Genomic DNA, 19,517 nt, shown 5'->3' with positions numbered 1-19,517 from the left:
GTTCCGGCGAGCTCGGCAGGTGCTTCCGGTCTCTCTGGCACGTGGTTGTGGCACGTCTGAGAGATGGTTCCGGCATGCCCGGCAGGTGATTCCGGAGTGTCCGGCATGTGGTTCTCTCACCTCTGAGAGGTGGTTCCGGCATGCCCGGCAGGTGATTTCGGAGTGTTCGCCAAGTGGTTCTGGCGTAGCCGGCAGGTGATTTTGGCGTGTCCGGCAGGTGGTTCTGGGGAGTGGATCAGGCACTTCCGGCATTCTCGGAAGGTGCTTCCGCTGTCTCCGGCATGTGGTTGGGGCACCTCTGAGAGGTGGTTCCGGCTTGCCCGGCAGGTGATTCCGGAGTGTCCGACAAGTGGTTGTAGCGTAGCCGGGTGGTGATTCTGGCGTGTCCGGCAGGTGGTTCTGGCGAGTCAAGCAGGTGGTTCCGGCATGTCCGGCAGGTGGTTCCGGTCTGTCCTGGAGGTGGGTCCGGAGTGTCTGCCGAGCGGTTCTGGCATAGCCGGCAGGTGATTTTGGCGTGTCCAGCAGGTGGTTCTGGGGAGTGGAGCAGGTGTTTCCGGAATACTCGGCAGGTGGTTCCGGCGTGTCCGGCAAATGGTTCTGGCACGTCTGAGAGGTGGTTCCGGCATGCCCGGCAGGTGATTCCAGAGTGTATGGCATGTGGTTCTGGCACCTCTGAGACGTGGATCCGGAATGCCTGGCATGTGATTCCGGAGTGTCTGCCGAGCGGTTCTGGCGTAGCCGGCAGGTGATTTTGGCGTGTCCCGCAGGTGGTTCAGGCGACATCAGCATGTGGTTCCGACGTGCTCGGCAGGTTCTTCCGGAGTCTCTGGCACGTGCTTCTGGCACTTCTGAGAGGTGGTTCCGGTCTTACGGGGTGGGGGATCCGGGGTGTCCGGCACGTTGTTCCGGCACGTCTGAGAGGTGGTTCTATGATGCCCGGCAGGTGATTCCAGAGAGTCCACCAAGTGGTTTTGGCGTAGCCGGAAGGTGATTTTGGCATGTCCGGCAGGTGGTCCAGACGAGTTGAGCAGGTGGTTCCGGCGTGCTCGGCAGGTGCTTCCGGAGTGCTCGCCAAGTGGTTCTGGCGTAGCCGGCAGGTGATGTTGGCGTGACCGGCAGGTGGTTCCAGCAAGCCCGGCAGGTGATTCCGGAGTGTCTGCCGAGTGGTTCTGGCGTACCCGGCAGGTGATTTTGGCGTGTCCAGCAGGTGGTTCCGGCGAGTCGAGCCGAAGGATCCGGCATGTCCGGCAGGTGATTCCGGCATGTCCAGCAGGTGGTTCCGGCATGCCCGGCAGTTGATTCCGGAGTGTCCGGCATGTGGTTCTGGCACCTCTGAGAAGTGGTTCCGGCATGCCCTGCAGGTGATGCTGGAGTCTCCGGCATTTGGTTCTGGCACCTCGGAGAGGTGGTTCCGGAATGCCTTGCATGTGATTCCGGAGTGTCTGCCGAGTGGTTCTGGCGTAGCCGGCAGTTGATTTTGGCGTGTCCACTAGGTGGTTCTGGGGAGTGGATCAGCTGGTTCCGGCATACTCGGCACGTGGTACCGGCGTGTCCAGAACATGGTTCTGGCAAGTCTGAGAGGTGGTTCCGGCACGCCCGACAGGTGATTCCGGAGCGTCCGCCAAGTGTTTCTGGCGTACCCGGCAGGTGATTTTGGCATGTCCGACAGGTGTTTCTTGCGAGTCGAGCAGGTGGCTCAGGCATGCTCAGCTGGTGCTTCCGGCGTCTCTGGCACGTGGTTCTGGTGTGTCTGAGAGCTGGTTCTGGCATGTCCGGCAGATGATTCCTGAGTGTCCACCAAGTGGTTCTGATAGACCTGACAGGTGATTTTGGCGTGTCAGGAAGGTGGTTCCGGCTAGTTGAGCAGGTGGATCAGGCGTGCTTGCCAGGGGGTTCAGGCGGGTCTGGCAGGTGGTTTCGGTCTGTTCGGGGAGTGGTTCCGGCATCTCAGGCACATGGTTCTGGCACGTCTGAGAGGTGGTTCCGGCCGGCCCGACAGGTGTTTCCGGAGTGTCCGCCAAGTGGTTCTGGCGTAGCTGAAAGGTGATGTTGGCGTGACCGGCAGATGGTTCCAGCCAGCCGGGAGGTGATTCCGGAGTGTCTGCCGAGTGGTTCTGGCGTAGCCGGCAGGTGATTTTGGCGTGTCCAGCAGGTGGTTTTGGCGAGTTGAGCAGGTGGTTCTGGCGTGCTCGGCAGGTGCTTCCGGTGTCATTGGCATGTGGTTCCGGCATGTCTGAGAGGTGGTTCCGCCATGCCGGCAGGTGATTCCGGAGTGTTCCCCAAGTGGTTCTGGCATAGCCGCCAGGTGACTTTGCATGTCCGGCAATGGTTCCTGCGAGTCGAGCTGGTGGTTCCGGCATGTCCGGCAGGTGATTCCGGCATGTCCAGCAGGTGGTTCCGGCATGCCAGGCAGGTGATTCCGGAGTCTCCGGCATTTGGTTCTGGCACCTCTGCGAGGTGGTTCCGGAATGCCTTGCATGTGATTCCGGAGTGTCTGCCGAGTGGTTCTGGCGTAGCCGGCAGTTGATTTTGGCGTGTCCACTAGGTGGTTCTGGGGAGTGGATCAGCTGGTTCCGGCATACTCGGCACGTGGTACCGGCGTGTCCAGAACATGGTTCTGGCAAGTCTGAGAGGTGGTTCCGGCACGCCCGACAGGTGATTCCGGAGCTTCCGCCAAGTGTTTCTGGCGTACCCGGCAGGTGATTTTGGCATGTCCGACAGGTGTTTCTTGCGAGTCGAGCAGGTGGCTCAGGCATGCTCAGCTGTTGCTTCCGGCGTCTCTGGCACGTGGTTCTGGTGTGTCTGAGAGCTGGTTCTGGCATGTCCGGCAGATGATTCCGGAGTGTCCACCAAGTGGTTCTGGTAGACCTGGCAGGTGACTTTGGCGTGTCAGGAAGGTGGTTCCGGCTAGTTGAGCAGGTGGATCAGGCGTGCTCGCCAGGGGGTTCAGGCGGGTCTGGCAGGTGGTTTCAGTCTGTTCGGGGAGTGGTTCCGGCATCTCAGGCACATGGTTCTGGCACGTCTGAGAGGTGGTTATGGCCGGCCCGACAGGTGTTTCCGGAGTGTCCGCCAAGTGGTTCTGGCGTAGCTGAAAGGTGATGTTGGCGTGACCGGCAGGTTGTTCCAGCCAGCCCGGCAGGTGATTCCGGAGTGTCTGCCGAGTGGTTCTGGCGTAGCCGGCAGGTGATTTTGGCGTGTCCAGCAGGTGGTTTTGGCGAGTCGAGCAGGTGGTTCTGGCGTGCTCGGCAGGTGCTTCCGGTGTCATTGGCATGTGGTTCCAGCATGTCTGAGAGGTGGTTCCGCCATGCCCGGCAGGTGATTCCGAAGAGTTCACCAAATGGTTGTGGCGTAGCCGGCAGGTGATTTTGGCGTGTCCAGCAGGTGGTTTTGGCGAGTCAATTAGGTGGTTCCGGCGTGTCCGGCAGGTGTTCCGGGTCTGTCCGGCAGATGGTTCTGGCGTGTCCGGCATGAGGTTCTGGCACGTCTGAGAGTTGGTTCCGGCTTGCCCGACAGGTGATTCCGGAGTGTCCACCACGTGGTTCTGGCGTACCCGGCAGGTGATTTTGGCGTGTGCAGCAGGTGGTTCCGGCGAGTTCGGCAGGTGGTACCGGCGTGTCCGGAACATGGTTCTGGCACGTCTGAGAGATGGTTCCGGCATGCCCGGCAGGTGATTCCGGCGTGTCCGGCACATGGTTCTGGCACGTATGAGAGGTGGTTCCGGCATGCCCGGCAGGTGATCCCGGAGAGTCCTCCAAGTGGTTCTGGCGTACCCCGCAGTTGTTTCTGGTGTGTCCATCAGGTGGCTTTGGTGAGTCGAGCAGGTAGTTCCGGAGTGCTCGGAAGGTGTTTCCAGCAGGTCCGGCAGGTGTTTGCCGTCTGTCCATGACTTGGTTCTGGCATGCCCGCAGGTGATTCTGGAGTGTCCACCAAGTGGGTTTGGCGTAGCCGGCATATGATTTTGGCCTTTGAGGCAGGCGGTCCCAGCATGTCCAGCAGGTGGTTCCGGCGAGCTCGGCAGGTGCTTCCGGTCTCTCTGGCACGTGGTTGTGGCACGTCTGAGAGATGGTTCCGGCATGTCCGGCAGGTGATTCCAGAGTGTATGGCATGTGGTTCTGGCACCTCTGAGACGTGGATCCGGAATGCCTGGCATGTGATTCTGGAGGTCTGCCGATGGTTCTGGCATAGCCGGCAGTTGATTTTGGCCTGTCCAGTAGGCGGTTCTGGGGAGTGGATCAGCTGGTTCCGGCATACTCGGCGGTTGGTTCCGGCGTGTCCGGCACATGGTTCTGGCACGTATGAGAGGTGGTTCCGGCATGCCCGGCAGGTGATCCCGGAGAGTCCTCCAAGTGGTTCTGGCGTACCCCGCAGTTGTTTCTGGTGTGTCCATCAGGTGGCTTTGGTGAGTCGAGCAGGTAGTTCCGGAGTCCTCGGAAGGTGGTTCCAGCAGGTCCGGCAGGTGTTTGCCGTCTGTCCATGACTTGGTTCTGGCATGCCCGCAAGGTGATTCTGGAGTGTCCACCAAGTGGGTTTGGCGTAGCCGGCATATGATTTTGGCCTTTGAGGCAGGCGGTTCCGGCATGTCCAGCAGGTGGTTCCGGCGAGCTCGGCAGGTGCTTCCGGTCTCTCTGGCACGTGGTTGTGGCACGTCTGAGAGATGGTTCCGGCATGCCCGGCAGGTGATTCCGGAGTGTCCGGCATGTGGTTCTCTCACCTCTGAGAGGTGGTTCCGGCATGCCCGGCAGGTGATTTCGGAGTGTTCGCCAAGTGGTTCTGGCGTAGCCGGCAGGTGATTTTGGCGTGTCCGGCAGGTGGTTCTGGGGAGTGGATCAGGCACTTCCGGCATTCTCGGAAGGTGCTTCCGCTGTCTCCGGCATGTGGTTGGGGCACCTCTGAGAGGTGGTTCCGGCTTGCCCGGCAGGTGATTCCGGAGTGTGCGACAAGTGGTTTTAGCGTAGCCGGGTGGTGATTCTGGCGTGTCGGGCAGGTGGTTCTGGCGAGTCAAGCAGGTGGTTCCGGCATGTCCGGCAGGTGGTTCCGGTCTGTCCTGGAGGTGGGTCCGGAGTGTCTGCCGAGCGGTTCTGGCGTAGCCGGCAGGTGATTTTGGCGTGTCCAGAAGGTGGTTCTGGGGAGTGGAGCAGGTGTTTCCGGAATACTCGGAAGGTGGTTCCGGCGTGTCCGGCAAATGGTACTGGCACGTCTGAGAGGTGGTTCCGGAATGCCCGGCAGGTGATTCCAGAGTGTATGGCATGTGGTTCTGGCACCTCTGAGACGTGGATCCGGAATGCCTGGCATGTGATTCCGGAGTGTCTGCCGAGCGGTTCTGGCGTAGCCGGCAGGTGATTTTGGCGTGTCCCGCAGGTGGTTCAGGCGACTTCAGCAGGTGGTTCCGACGTGCTCGGCAGGTTTTTCCGGCGTCTCCGGCACGTGCTTCTGGCACTTCTGAGAGGTGGTTCCAGTCTTACGGGGAGGGGGAACCGGGGTGTCCGGCACGTTGTTCCGGCACGTCTGAGAGGTGGTTCTATGATGCCCGGCAGGTGATTCCAGAGAGTCCACCAAGTGGTTTTGGCGTAGCCGGAAGGTGATTTTGGCGTGTCCGGCAGGTGTTTCAGACGAGTCGAGCAGGTGGTTCCGGCGTGCTCGGCAGGTGCTTCCGGAGTGCTCGCCAAGTGGTTCTGGCGTAGCCGGCAGGTGATGTTGGCGTGACCGGCAGGTGGTTCCAGCAAGCCCGGCAGGTGATTCCGGAGTGTCTGCCGAGTGGTTCTGGCGTACCCGGCAGGTGATTTTGGCGTGTCCAGCAGGTGGTTCCGGCGAGTCGAGCCGAAGGATCCGGCATGTCCGGCAGGTGATTCCGGCATGTCCAGCAGGTGGTTCCGGCATGCCCGGCAGTTGATTCCGGAGTGTCCGGCATGTGGTTCTGGCACCTCTGAGAGGTGTTTCCGGCATGCCCTGCAGGTGATGCTGGAGTCTCCGGCATTTGGTTCTGGCACCTCTGAGAGATGGTTCCGGAATGCCTTGCATGTGATTCCGGAGTGTCTGCCGAGTGGTTCTGGCGTAGCCGACAGTTGATTTTGGCGTGTCCAGTAGGTGGTTCTGGGGAGTGGATCAGCTGGTTCCGGCATACTCGGCACGTGGTACCGGCGTGTCAAGAACATGGTTCTGGCAAGTCTGAGAGGTGGTTCCGGCACGCCCGACAGGTGATTCCGGAGCTTCCGCCAAGTGTTTCTGGCGTACCCGGCAGGTGATTTTGGCATGTCCGACAGGTGTTTCCTGCGAGTCGAGCAGGTGGCTCAGGCATGCTCAGCTGGTGCTTCCGGCGTCTCTGGCACGTGGTTCTGGTGTGTCTGAGAGCTGGTTCTGGCATGTCCGGCAGATGATTCCGGAGTGTCCACCAAGTGGTTCTGGTAGACCTGGCAGGTGACTTTGGCGTGTCAGGAAGGTGGTTCCGGCTAGTTGAGCAGGTGGATCAGGCGTGCTCGCCAGGGGGTTCAGGCGGGTCTGGCAGGTGGTTTCGGTCTGTTCGGGGAGTGGTTCCGGCATCTCAGGCACATGGTTCTGGCACGTTTGAGAGGTGGTTATGGCCGGCCCGACAGGTGTTTCCGGAGTGTCCGCCAAGTGGTTCTGGCGTAGCTGAAAGGTGATGTTGGCGTGACCGGCAGGTTGTTCCAGCCAGCCCGGCAGGTGATTCCGGAGTGTCTGCCGAGTGGTTCTGGCGTAGCTGGCAGGTGATTTTGGCGTGTCCAGCAGGTGGTTTTGGCGAGTCGAGCAGGTGGTTCTGGCGTGCTCGGCAGGTGCTTCCGGTGTCATTGGCATGTGGTTCCGGCATGTCTGAGAGGTGGTTCCGCCATGCCCGGCAGGTGATTCCGAAGAGTTCACCAAATGGTTGTGGCGTAGCCGGCAGGTGATTTTGGCGTGTCCAGCAGGTGGTTTTGGCGAGTCGATTAGGTGGTTCCGGCGTGTCCGGCAGGTGTTCCGGGTCTGTCCGGCAGGTGGTTCTGGCGTGTCCGGCATGAGGTTCTGGCACGTCTGAGAGTTGGTTCCGGCTTGCCCGACAGGTGATTCCGGAGTGTCCGCCACGTGGTTCTGGCGTACCCGGCAGGTGATTTTGGCGTGTGCAGCAGGTGGTTCCGGCGAGTTCGGCAGGTGGTACCGGCGTGTCCGGAACATGGTTCTGGCACGTCTGAGAGATGGTTCCGGCATGCCCGGCAGGTGATTCCGGCGTGTCCGGCACATGGTTCTGGCACGTATGAGAGGTGGTTCCGGCATGCCCGGCAGGTGATCCCGGAGAGTCCTCCAAGTGGTTCTGGCGTACCCCGCAGTTGTTTCTGGTGTGTCCATCAGGTGGCTTTGTTGAGTCGAGCAGGTAGTTCCGGAGTGCTCGGAAGGTGGTTCCAGCAGGTCCGGCAGGTGTTTGCCGTCTGTCCATGACTTGGTTCTGGCATGCCCGCAGGTGATTCTGGAGTGTCCACCAAGTGGGTTTGGCGTAGCCGGCATATGATTTTGGCCTTTGAGGCAGGTGGTCCCGGCATGTCCAGCAGGTGGTTCCGGCGAGCTCGGCAGGTGCTTCCGGTCTCTCTGGCACGTGGTTGTGGCACGTCTGAGAGATGGTTCCGGCATGCCTGGCAGGTGATTCCAGAGTGTATGGCATGTGGTTCTGGCACCTCTGAGACGTGGATCCGGAATGCCTGGCATGTGATTCTGGAGGTCTGCCGATGGTTCTGGCATAGCCGGCAGTTGATTTTGGCCTGTCCAGTAGGTGGTTCTGGGGAGTGGATCAGCTGGTTCCGGCATACTCGGCGGTTGGTTCCGGCGTGTCCGGCACATGGTTCTGGCACGTATGAGAGGTGGTTCCGGCATGCCCGGCAGGTGATCCCGGAGAGTCCTCCAAGTGGTTCTGGCGTACCCCGCAGTTGTTTCTGGTGTGTCCATCAGGTGGCTTTGGTGAGTCGAGCAGGTAGTTCCGGAGTCCTCGGAAGGTGGTTCCAGCAGGTCCGGCAGGTGTTTGCCGTCTGTCCATGACTTGGTTCTGGCATGCCCGCAAGGTGATTCTGGAGTGTCCACCAAGTGGGTTTGGCGTAGCCGGCATATCATTTTGGCCTTTGAGGCAGGCGGTCCCGGCATGTCCAGCAGGTGGTTCCGGCGAGCTCGGCAGGTGCTTCCGGTCTCCCTGGCACGTGGTTGTGGCACGTCTGAGAGATGGTTCCGGCATGCCCGGCAGGTGATTCCGGAGTGTCCGGCATGTGGTTCTCTCACCTTTGAGAGGTGGTTCCGGCATGCCCGGCAGGTGATTTCGGAGTGTTCGCCAAGTGGTTCTGGCGTAGCCGGCAGGTGTTTTTGGCGTGTCCGGCAAGTGGTTCTGGGGAGTGGATCAGGCACTTCCGGCATTCTCGGAAGGTGCTTCCGCTGTCTCCGGCATGTGGTTGGGGCACCTCTGAGAGGTGGTTCCGGCTTGCCCGGCAGGTGATTCCGGAGTGTCCGACAAGTGGTTGTAGCGTAGCCGGGTGGTGATTCTGGCGTGTCCGGCAGGTGGTTCTGGCGAGTCAAGCAGGTGGTTCCGGCATGTCCGGCAGGTGGTTCCGGTCTGTCCTGGAGGTGGGTCCGGAGTGTCTGCCGAGCGGTTCTGGCGTAGCCGGCAGGTGACTTTGGCGTGTCCAGCAGGTGGTTCTGGGGAGTGGAGCAGGTGTTTCCGGCATACTCGGCAGGTGGTTCCGGCGTGTCCGGCAAATGGTTCTGGCACGTCTGAGAGGTGGTTCCGGCATGCCCGGCAGGTGATTCCAGAGTGTATGGCATGTGGTTCTGGCACCTCTGAGACGTGGATCCGGAATGCCTGGCATGTGATTCCGGAGTGTCTGCCGAGCGGTTCTGGCGTAGCCGGCAGGTGATTTTGGCGTGTCCAGCAGGTGGTTCTGGGGAGTGGAGCAGGTGTTTCCGGCATACTCGGCAGGTGGTTCCGGCGTGTCCGGCAAATGGTTCTGGCACGTCTGAGAGGTGGTTCCGGCATGCCCGGCAGGTGATTCCAGAGTGTATGGCATGTGGTTCTGGCACCTCTGAGACGTGGATCCGGAATGCCTGGCATGTGATTCCGGAGTGTCTGCCGAGCGGTTCTGGCGTAGCCGGCAGGTGATTTTGGCGTGTCCCGCAGGTGGTTCAGGCGACATCAGCATGTGGTTCCGACGTGCTCGGCAGGTTCTTCCGGAGTCTCTGGCACGTGCTTCTGGCACTTCTGAGAGGTGGTTCCGGTCTTACGGGGTGGGGGATCCGGGGTGTCCGGCACGTTGTTCCGGCACGTCTGAGAGGTGGTTCTATGATGCCCGGCAGGTGATTCCAGAGAGTCCACCAAGTGGTTTTGGCGTAGCCGGAAGGTGATTTTGGCATGTCCGGCAGGTGGTTCAGACGAGTTGAGCAGGTGGTTCCGGCGTGCTCGGCAGGTGCTTCCGGAGTGCTCGCCAAGTGGTTCTGGCGTAGCCGGCAGGTGATGTTGGCGTGACCGGCAGGTGGTTCCAGCAAGCCCGGCAGGTGATTCCGGAGTGTCTGCCGAGTGGTTCTGGCATACCCGGCAGGTGATTTTGGCGTGTCCAGCAGGTGGTTCCGGCGAGTCGAGCCGAAGGATCCGGCATGTCCGGCAGGTGGTTCCGGCATGCCCGGCAGTTGATTCCAGAGTGTCCGGCATGTGGTTCTGGCACCTCTGAGAAGTGGTTCCGGCATGCCCTGCAGGTGATGCTGGAGTCTCCGGCATTTGGTTCTGGCACCTCGGAGAGGTGGTTCCGGAATGCCTTGCATGTGATTCCGGAGTGTCTACCGAGTGGTTCTGGCGTAGCCGGCAGTTGATTTTGGCGTGTCCAGTAGGTGGTTCTGGCGAGTGGATCAGCTGGTTCCGGCATACTCGGCACGTGGTACCGGCGTGTCCAGAACATGGTTCTGGCAAGTCTGAGAGGTGGTTCTGGCACGCCCGACAGGTGATTCCGGAGCGTCCGCCAAGTGTTTCTGGCGTACCCGGCAGGTGATTTTGGCATGTCCGACAGGTGTTTCCTGCGAGTCGAGCAGGTGGCTCAGGCATGCTCAGCTGGTGCTTCCGGCGTCTCTGGCACGTGGTTCTGGTGTGTCTGAGAGCTGGTTCTGGCATGTCCGGCAGATGATTCCGGAGTGTCCACCAAGTGGTTCTGGTAGACCTGGCAGGTGACTTTGGCGTGTCAGGAAGGTGGTTCCGGCTAGTTGAGCAGGTGGATCAGGCGTGCTCGCCAGGGGGTTCAGGCGGGTCTGGCAGGTGGTTTCGGTCTGTTCGGGGAGTGGTTCCGGCATCTCAGGCACATGGTTCTGGCACGTTTGAGAGGTGGTTATGGCCGGCCCGACAGGTGTTTCCGGAGTGTCCGCCAAGTGGTTCTGGCGTAGCTGAAAGGTGATGTTGGCGTGACCGGCAGGTTGTTCCAGCCAGCCCGGCAGGTGATTCCGGAGTGTCTGCCGAGTGGTTCTGGCGTAGCTGGCAGGTGATTTTGGCGTGTCCAGCAGGTGGTTTTGGCGAGTCGAGCAGGTGGTTCTGGCGTGCTCGGCAGGTGCTTCCGGTGTCATTGGCATGTGGTTCCGGCATGTCTGAGAGGTGGTTCCGCCATGCCCGGCAGGTGATTCCGAAGAGTTCACCAAATGGTTGTGGCGTAGCCGGCAGGTGATTTTGGCGTGTCCAGCAGGTGGTTTTGGCGAGTCGATTAGGTGGTTCCGGCGTGTCCGGCAGGTGTTCCGGGTCTGTCCGGCAGGTGGTTCTGGCGTGTCCGGCATGAGGTTCTGGCACGTCTGAGAGTTGGTTCCGGCTTGCCCGACAGGTGATTCCGGAGTGTCCGCCACGTGGTTCTGGCGTACCCGGCAGGTGATTTTGGCGTGTGCAGCAGGTGGTTCCGGCGAGTTCGGCAGGTGGTACCGGCGTGTCCGGAACATGGTTCTGGCACGTCTGAGAGATGGTTCCGGCATGCCCGGCAGGTGATTCCGGCGTGTCCGGCACATGGTTCTGGCACGTATGAGAGGTGGTTCCGGCATGCCCGGCAGGTGATCCCGGAGAGTCCTCCAAGTGGTTCTGGCGTACCCCGCAGTTGTTTCTGGTGTGTCCATCAGGTGGCTTTGTTGAGTCGAGCAGGTAGTTCCGGAGTGCTCGGAAGGTGGTTCCAGCAGGTCCGGCAGGTGTTTGCCGTCTGTCCATGACTTGGTTCTGGCATGCCCGCAGGTGATTCTGGAGTGTCCACCAAGTGGGTTTGGCGTAGCCGGCATATGATTTTGGCCTTTGAGGCAGGTGGTCCCGGCATGTCCAGCAGGTGGTTCCGGCGAGCTCGGCAGGTGCTTCCGGTCTCTCTGGCACGTGGTTGTGGCACGTCTGAGAGATGGTTCCGGCATGCCTGGCAGGTGATTCCAGAGTGTATGGCATGTGGTTCTGGCACCTCTGAGACGTGGATCCGGAATGCCTGGCATGTGATTCTGGAGGTCTGCCGATGGTTCTGGCATAGCCGGCAGTTGATTTTGGCCTGTCCAGTAGGTGGTTCTGGGGAGTGGATCAGCTGGTTCCGGCATACTCGGCGGTTGGTTCCGGCGTGTCCGGCACATGGTTCTGGCACGTATGAGAGGTGGTTCCGGCATGCCCGGCAGGTGATCCCGGAGAGTCCTCCAAGTGGTTCTGGCGTACCCCGCAGTTGTTTCTGGTGTGTCCATCAGGTGGCTTTGGTGAGTCGAGCAGGTAGTTCCGGAGTCCTCGGAAGGTGGTTCCAGCAGGTCCGGCAGGTGTTTGCCGTCTGTCCATGACTTGGTTCTGGCATGCCCGCAAGGTGATTCTGGAGTGTCCACCAAGTGGGTTTGGCGTAGCCGGCATATCATTTTGGCCTTTGAGGCAGGCGGTCCCGGCATGTCCAGCAGGTGGTTCCGGCGAGCTCGGCAGGTGCTTCCGGTCTCCCTGGCACGTGGTTGTGGCACGTCTGAGAGATGGTTCCGGCATGCCCGGCAGGTGATTCCGGAGTGTCCGGCATGTGGTTCTCTCACCTTTGAGAGGTGGTTCCGGCATGCCCGGCAGGTGATTTCGGAGTGTTCGCCAAGTGGTTCTGGCGTAGCCGGCAGGTGTTTTTGGCGTGTCCGGCAAGTGGTTCTGGGGAGTGGATCAGGCACTTCCGGCATTCTCGGAAGGTGCTTCCGCTGTCTCCGGCATGTGGTTGGGGCACCTCTGAGAGGTGGTTCCGGCTTGCCCGGCAGGTGATTCCGGAGTGTCCGACAAGTGGTTGTAGCGTAGCCGGGTGGTGATTCTGGCGTGTCCGGCAGGTGGTTCTGGCGAGTCAAGCAGGTGGTTCCGGCATGTCCGGCAGGTGGTTCCGGTCTGTCCTGGAGGTGGGTCCGGAGTGTCTGCCGAGCGGTTCTGGCGTAGCCGGCAGGTGACTTTGGCGTGTCCAGCAGGTGGTTCTGGGGAGTGGAGCAGGTGTTTCCGGCATACTCGGCAGGTGGTTCCGGCGTGTCCGGCAAATGGTTCTGGCACGTCTGAGAGGTGGTTCCGGCATGCCCGGCAGGTGATTCCAGAGTGTATGGCATGTGGTTCTGGCACCTCTGAGACGTGGATCCGGAATGCCTGGCATGTGATTCCGGAGTGTCTGCCGAGCGGTTCTGGCGTAGCCGGCAGGTGATTTTGGCGTGTCCAGCAGGTGGTTCTGGGGAGTGGAGCAGGTGTTTCCGGCATACTCGGCAGGTGGTTCCGGCGTGTCCGGCAAATGGTTCTGGCACGTCTGAGAGGTGGTTCCGGCATGCCCGGCAGGTGATTCCAGAGTGTATGGCATGTGGTTCTGGCACCTCTGAGACGTGGATCCGGAATGCCTGGCATGTGATTCCGGAGTGTCTGCCGAGCGGTTCTGGCGTAGCCGGCAGGTGATTTTGGCGTGTCCCGCAGGTGGTTCAGGCGACATCAGCATGTGGTTCCGACGTGCTCGGCAGGTTCTTCCGGAGTCTCTGGCACGTGCTTCTGGCACTTCTGAGAGGTGGTTCCGGTCTTACGGGGTGGGGGATCCGGGGTGTCCGGCACGTTGTTCCGGCACGTCTGAGAGGTGGTTCTATGATGCCCGGCAGGTGATTCCAGAGAGTCCACCAAGTGGTTTTGGCGTAGCCGGAAGGTGATTTTGGCATGTCCGGCAGGTGGTTCAGACGAGTTGAGCAGGTGGTTCCGGCGTGCTCGGCAGGTGCTTCCGGAGTGCTCGCCAAGTGGTTCTGGCGTAGCCGGCAGGTGATGTTGGCGTGACCGGCAGGTGGTTCCAGCAAGCCCGGCAGGTGATTCCGGAGTGTCTGCCGAGTGGTTCTGGCATACCCGGCAGGTGATTTTGGCGTGTCCAGCAGGTGGTTCCGGCGAGTCGAGCCGAAGGATCCGGCATGTCCGGCAGGTGGTTCCGGCATGCCCGGCAGTTGATTCCAGAGTGTCCGGCATGTGGTTCTGGCACCTCTGAGAAGTGGTTCCGGCATGCCCTGCAGGTGATGCTGGAGTCTCCGGCATTTGGTTCTGGCACCTCGGAGAGGTGGTTCCGGAATGCCTTGCATGTGATTCCGGAGTGTCTACCGAGTGGTTCTGGCGTAGCCGGCAGTTGATTTTGGCGTGTCCAGTAGGTGGTTCTGGCGAGTGGATCAGCTGGTTCCGGCATACTCGGCACGTGGTACCGGCGTGTCCAGAACATGGTTCTGGCAAGTCTGAGAGGTGGTTCTGGCACGCCCGACAGGTGATTCCGGAGCGTCCGCCAAGTGTTTCTGGCGTACCCGGCAGGTGATTTTGGCATGTCCGACAGGTGTTTCCTGCGAGTCGAGCAGGTGGCTCAGGCATGCTCAGCTGGTGCTTCCGGCGTCTCTGGCACGTGGTTCTGGTGTGTCTGAGAGCTGGTTCTGGCATGTCCGGCAGATGATTCCGGAGTGTCCACCAAGTGGTTCTGGTAGACCTGGCAGGTGACTTTGGCGTGTCAGGAAGGTGGTTCCGGCTAGTTGAGCAGGTGGATCAGGCGTGCTCGCCAGGGGGTTCAGGCGGGTCTGGCAGGTGGTTTCGGTCTGTTCGGGGAGTGGTTCCGGCATCTCAGGCACATGGTTCTGGCACGTTTGAGAGGTGGTTATGGCCGGCCCGACAGGTGTTTCCGGAGTGTCCGCCAAGTGGTTCTGGCGTAGCTGAAAGGTGATGTTGGCGTGACCGGCAGGTTGTTCCAGCCAGCCCGGCAGGTGATTCCGGAGTGTCTGCCGAGTGGTTCTGGCGTAGCTGGCAGGTGATTTTGGCGTGTCCAGCAGGTGGTTTTGGCGAGTCGAGCAGGTGGTTCTGGCGTGCTCGGCAGGTGCTTCCGGTGTCATTGGCATGTGGTTCCGGCATGTCTGAGAGGTGGTTCCGCCATGCCCGGCAGGTGATTCCGAAGAGTTCACCAAATGGTTGTGGCGTAGCCGGCAGGTGATTTTGGCGTGTCCAGCAGGTGGTTTTGGCGAGTCGATTAGGTGGTTCCGGCGTGTCCGGCAGGTGTTCCGGGTCTGTCCGGCAGGTGGTTCTGGCGTGTCCGGCATGAGGTTCTGGCACGTCTGAGAGTTGGTTCCGGCTTGCCCGACAGGTGATTCCGGAGTGTCCGCCACGTGGTTCTGGCGTACCCGGCAGGTGATTTTGGCGTGTGCAGCAGGTGGTTCCGGCGAGTTCGGCAGGTGGTACCGGCGTGTCCGGAACATGGTTCTGGCACGTCTGAGAGATGGTTCCGGCATGCCCGGCAGGTGATTCCGGCGTGTCCGGATCATGGTTCTGGCACGTATGAGAGGTGGTTCCGGCATGCCCGGCAGGTGATCCCGGAGAGTCCTCCAAGTGGTTCTGGCGTACCCCGCAGTTGTTTCTGGTGTGTCCATCAGGTGGCTTTGTTGAGTCGAGCAGGTAGTTCCGGAGTGCTCGGAAGGTGGTTCCAGCAGGTCCGGCAGGTGTTTGCCGTCTGTCCATGACTTGGTTCTGGCATGCCCGCAGGTGATTCTGGAGTGTCCACCAAGTGGGTTTGGCGTAGCCGGCATATGATTTTGGCCTTTGAGGCAGGTGGTCCCGGCATGTCCAGCAGGTGGTTCCGGCGAGCTCGGCAGGTGCTTCCGGTCTCTCTGGCACGTGGTTGTGGCACGTCTGAGAGATGGTTCCGGCATGCCTGGCAGGTGATTCCAGAGTGTATGGCATGTGGTTCTGGCACCTCTGAGACGTGGATCCGGAATGCCTGGCATGTGATTCTGGAGGTCTGCCGATGGTTCTGGCATAGCCGGCAGTTGATTTTGGCCTGTCCAGTAGGTGGTTCTGGGGAGTGGATCAGCTGGTTCCGGCATACTCGGCGGTTGGTTCCGGCGTGTCCGGCACATGGTTCTGGCACGTATGAGAGGTGGTTCCGGCATGCCCGGCAGGTGATCCCGGAGAGTCCTCCAAGTGGTTCTGGCGTACCCCGCAGTTGTTTCTGGTGTGTCCATCAGGTGGCTTTGGTGAGTCGAGCAGGTAGTTCCGGAGTCCTCGGAAGGTGGTTCCAGCAGGTCCGGCAGGTGTTTGCCGTCTGTCCATGACTTGGTTCTGGCATGCCCGCAAGGTGATTCTGGAGTGTCCACCAAGTGGGTTTGGCGTAGCCGGCATATCATTTTGGCCTTTGAGGCAGGCGGTCCCGGCATGTCCAGCAGGTGGTTCCGGCGAGCTCGGCAGGTGCTTCCGGTCTCCCTGGCACGTGGTTGTGGCACGTCTGAGAGATGGTTCCGGCATGCCCGGCAGGTGATTCCGGAGTGTCCGGCATGTGGTTCTCTCACCTTTGAGAGGTGGTTCCGGCATGCCCGGCAGGTGATTTCGGAGTGTTCGCCAAGTGGTTCTGGCGTAGCCGGCAGGTGTTTTTGGCGTGTCCGGCAAGTGGTTCTGGGGAGTGGATCAGGCACTTCCGGCATTCTCGGAAGGTGCTTCCGCTGTCTCCGGCATGTGGTTGGGGCACCTCTGAGAGGTGGTTCCGGCTTGCCCGGCAGGTGATTCCGGAGTGTCCGACAAGTGGTTGTAGCGTAGCCGGGTGGTGATTCTGGCGTGTCCGGCAGGTGGTTCTGGCGAGTCAAGCAGGTGGTTCCGGCATGTCCGGCAGGTGGTTCCGGTCTGTCCTGGAGGTGGGTCCGGAGTGTCTGCCGAGCGGTTCTGGCGTAGCCGGCAGGTGACTTTGGCGTGTCCAGCAGGTGGTTCTGGGGAGTGGAGCAGGTGTTTCCGGCATACTCGGCAGGTGGTTCCGGCGTGTCCGGCAAATGGTTCTGGCACGTCTGAGAGGTGGTTCCGGCATGCCCGGCAGGTGATTCCAGAGTGTATGGCATGTGGTTCTGGCACCTCTGAGACGTGGATCCGGAATGCCTGGCATGTGATTCCGGAGTGTCTGCCGAGCGGTTCTGGCGTAGCCGGCAGGTGATTTTGGCGTGTCCAGCAGGTGGTTCTGGGGAGTGGAGCAGGTGTTTCCGGCATACTCGGCAGGTGGTTCCGGCGTGTCCGGCAAATGGTTCTGGCACGTCTGAGAGGTGGTTCCGGCATGCCCGGCAGGTGATTCCAGAGTGTATGGCATGTGGTTCTGGCACCTCTGAGACGTGGATCCGGAATGCCTGGCATGTGATTCCGGAGTGTCTGCCGAGCGGTTCTGGCGTAGCCGGCAGGTGATTTTGGCGTGTCCCGCAGGTGGTTCAGGCGACATCAGCATGTGGTTCCGACGTGCTCGGCAGGTTCTTCCGGAGTCTCTGGCACGTGCTTCTGGCACTTCTGAGAGGTGGTTCCGGTCTTACGGGGTGGGGGATCCGGGGTGTCCGGCACGTTGTTCCGGCACGTCTGAGAGGTGGTTCTATGATGCCCGGCAGGTGATTCCAGAGAGTCCACCAAGTGGTTTTGGCGTAGCCGGAAGGTGATTTTGGCATGTCCGGCAGGTGGTTCAGACGAGTTGAGCAGGTGGTTCCGGCGTGCTCGGCAGGTGCTTCCGGAGTGCTCGCCAAGTGGTTCTGGCGTAGCCGGCAGGTGATGTTGGCGTGACCGGCAGGTGGTTCCAGCAAGCCCGGCAGGTGATTCCGGAGTGTCTGCCGAGTGGTTCTGGCATACCCGGCAGGTGATTTTGGCGTGTCCAGCAGGTGGTTCCGGCGAGTCGAGCCGAAGGATCCGGCATGTCCGGCAGGTGGTTCCGGCATGCCCGGCAGTTGATTCCAGAGTGTCCGGCATGTGGTTCTGGCACCTCTGAGAAGTGGTTCCGGCATGCCCTGCAGGTGATGCTGGAGTCTCCGGCATTTGGTTCTGGCACCTCGGAGAGGTGGTTCCGGAATGCCTTGCATGTGATTCCGGAGTGTCTACCGAGTGGTTCTGGCGTAGCCGGCAGTTGATTTTGGCGTGTCCAGTAGGTGGTTCTGGCGAGTGGATCAGCTGGTTCCGGCATACTCGGCACGTGGTACCGGCGTGTCCAGAACATGGTTCTGGCAAGTCTGAGAGGTGGTTCTGGCACGCCCGACAGGTGATTCCGGAGCGTCCGCCAAGTGTTTCTGGCGTACCCGGCAGGTGATTTTGGCATGTCCGACAGGTGTTTCCTGCGAGTCGAGCAGGTGGCTCAGGCATGCTCAGCTGGTGCTTCCGGCGTCTCTGGCACGTGGTTCTGGTGTGTCTGAGAGCTGGTTCTGGCATGTCCGGCAGATGATTCCGGAGTGTCCACCAAGTGGTTCTGGTAGACCTGGCAGGTGACTTTGGCGTGTCAGGAAGGTGGTTCCGGCTAGTTGAGCAGGTGGATCAGGCGTGCTCGCCAGGGGGTTCAGGCGGGTCTGGCAGGTGGTTTCGGTCTGTTCGGGGAGTGGTTCCGGCATCTCAGGCACATGGTTCTGGCACGTTTGAGAGGTGGTTATGGCCGGCCCGACAGGTGTTTCCGGAGTGTCCGCCAAGTGGTTCTGGCGTAGCTGAAAGGTGATGTTGGCGTGACCGGCAGGTTGTTCCAGCCAGCCCGGCAGGTGATTCCGGAGTGTCTGCCGAGTGGTTCTGGCGTAGCTGGCAGGTGATTTTGGCGTGTCCAGCAGGTGGTTTTGGCGAGTCGAGCAGGTGGTTCTGGCGTGCTCGGCAGGTGCTTCCGGTGTCATTGGCATGTGGTTCCGGCATGTCTGAGAGGTGGTTCCGCCATGCCCGGCAGGTGATTCCGAAGAGTTCACCAAATGGTTGTGGCGTAGCCGGCAGGTGATTTTGGCGTGTCCAGCAGGTGGTTTTGGCGAGTCGATTAGGTGGTTCCGGCGTGTCCGGCAGGTGTTCCGGGTCTGTCCGGCAGGTGGTTCTGGCGTGTCCGGCATGAGGTTCTGGCACGTCTGAGAGTTGGTTCCGGCTTGCCCGACAGGTGATTCCGGAGTGTCCGCCACGTGGTTCTGGCGTACCCGGCAGGTGATTTTGGCGTGTGCAGCAGGTGGTTCCGGCGAGTTCGGCAGGTGGTACCGGCGTGTCCGGAACATGGTTCTGGCACGTCTGAGAGATGGTTCCGGCATGCCCGGCAGGTGATTCCGGCGTGTCCGGCACATGGTTCTGGCACGTATGAGAGGTGGTTCCGGCATGCCCGGCAGGTGATCCCGGAGAGTCCTCCAAGTGGTTCTGGCGTACCCCGCAGTTGTTTCTGGTGTGTCCATCAGGTGGCTTTGTTGAGTCGAGCAGGTAGTTCCGGAGTGCTCGGAAGGTGGTTCCAGCAGGTCCGGCAGGTGTTTGCCGTCTGTCCATGACTTGGTTCTGGCATGCCCGCAGGTGATTCTGGAGTGTCCACCAAGTGGGTTTGGCGTAGCCGGCATATGATTTTGGCCTTTGAGGCAGGTGGTCCCGGCATGTCCAGCAGGTGGTTCCGGCGAGCTCGGCAGGTGCTTCCGGTCTCTCTGGCACGTGGTTGTGGCACGTCTGAGAGATGGTTCCGGCATGCCTGGCAGGTGATTCCAGAGTGTATGGCATGTGGTTCTGGCACCTCTGAGACGTGGATCCGGAATGCCTGGCATGTGATTCTGGAGGTCTGCCGATGGTTCTGGCATAGCCGGCAGTTGATTTTGGCCTGTCCAGTAGGTGGTTCTGGGGAGTGGATCAGCTGGTTCCGGCATACTCGGCGGTTGGTTCCGGCGTGTCCGGCACATGGTTCTGGCACGTATGAGAGGTGGTTCCGGCATGCCCGGCAGGTGATCCCGGAGAGTCCTCCAAGTGGTTCTGGCGTACCCCGCAGTTGTTTCTGGTGTGTCCATCAGGTGGCTTTGGTGAGTCGAGCAGGTAGTTCCGGAGTCCTCGGAAGGTGGTTCCAGCAGGTCCGGCAGGTGTTTGCCGTCTGTCCATGACTTGGTTCTGGCATGCCCGCAAGGTGATTCTGGAGTGTCCACCAAGTGGGTTTGGCGTAGCCGGCATATCATTTTGGCCTTTGAGGCAGGCGGTCCCGGCATGTCCAGCAGGTGGTTCCGGCGAGCTCGGCAGGTGCTTCCGGTCTCCCTGGCACGTGGTTGTGGCACGTCTGAGAGATGGTTCCGGCATGCCCGGCAGGTGATTCCGGAGTGTCCGGCATGTG

Source organism: Equus caballus, chromosome 15, assembly GCF_041296265.1.
Source record: "Equus caballus isolate H_3958 breed thoroughbred chromosome 15, TB-T2T, whole genome shotgun sequence".
Classification (NCBI taxonomy): Eukaryota; Metazoa; Chordata; class Mammalia; order Perissodactyla; family Equidae; genus Equus; species Equus caballus.
The sequence above is the reverse complement of the archived record's forward strand: the minus strand, read 5'-3'. Positions refer to the sequence as shown.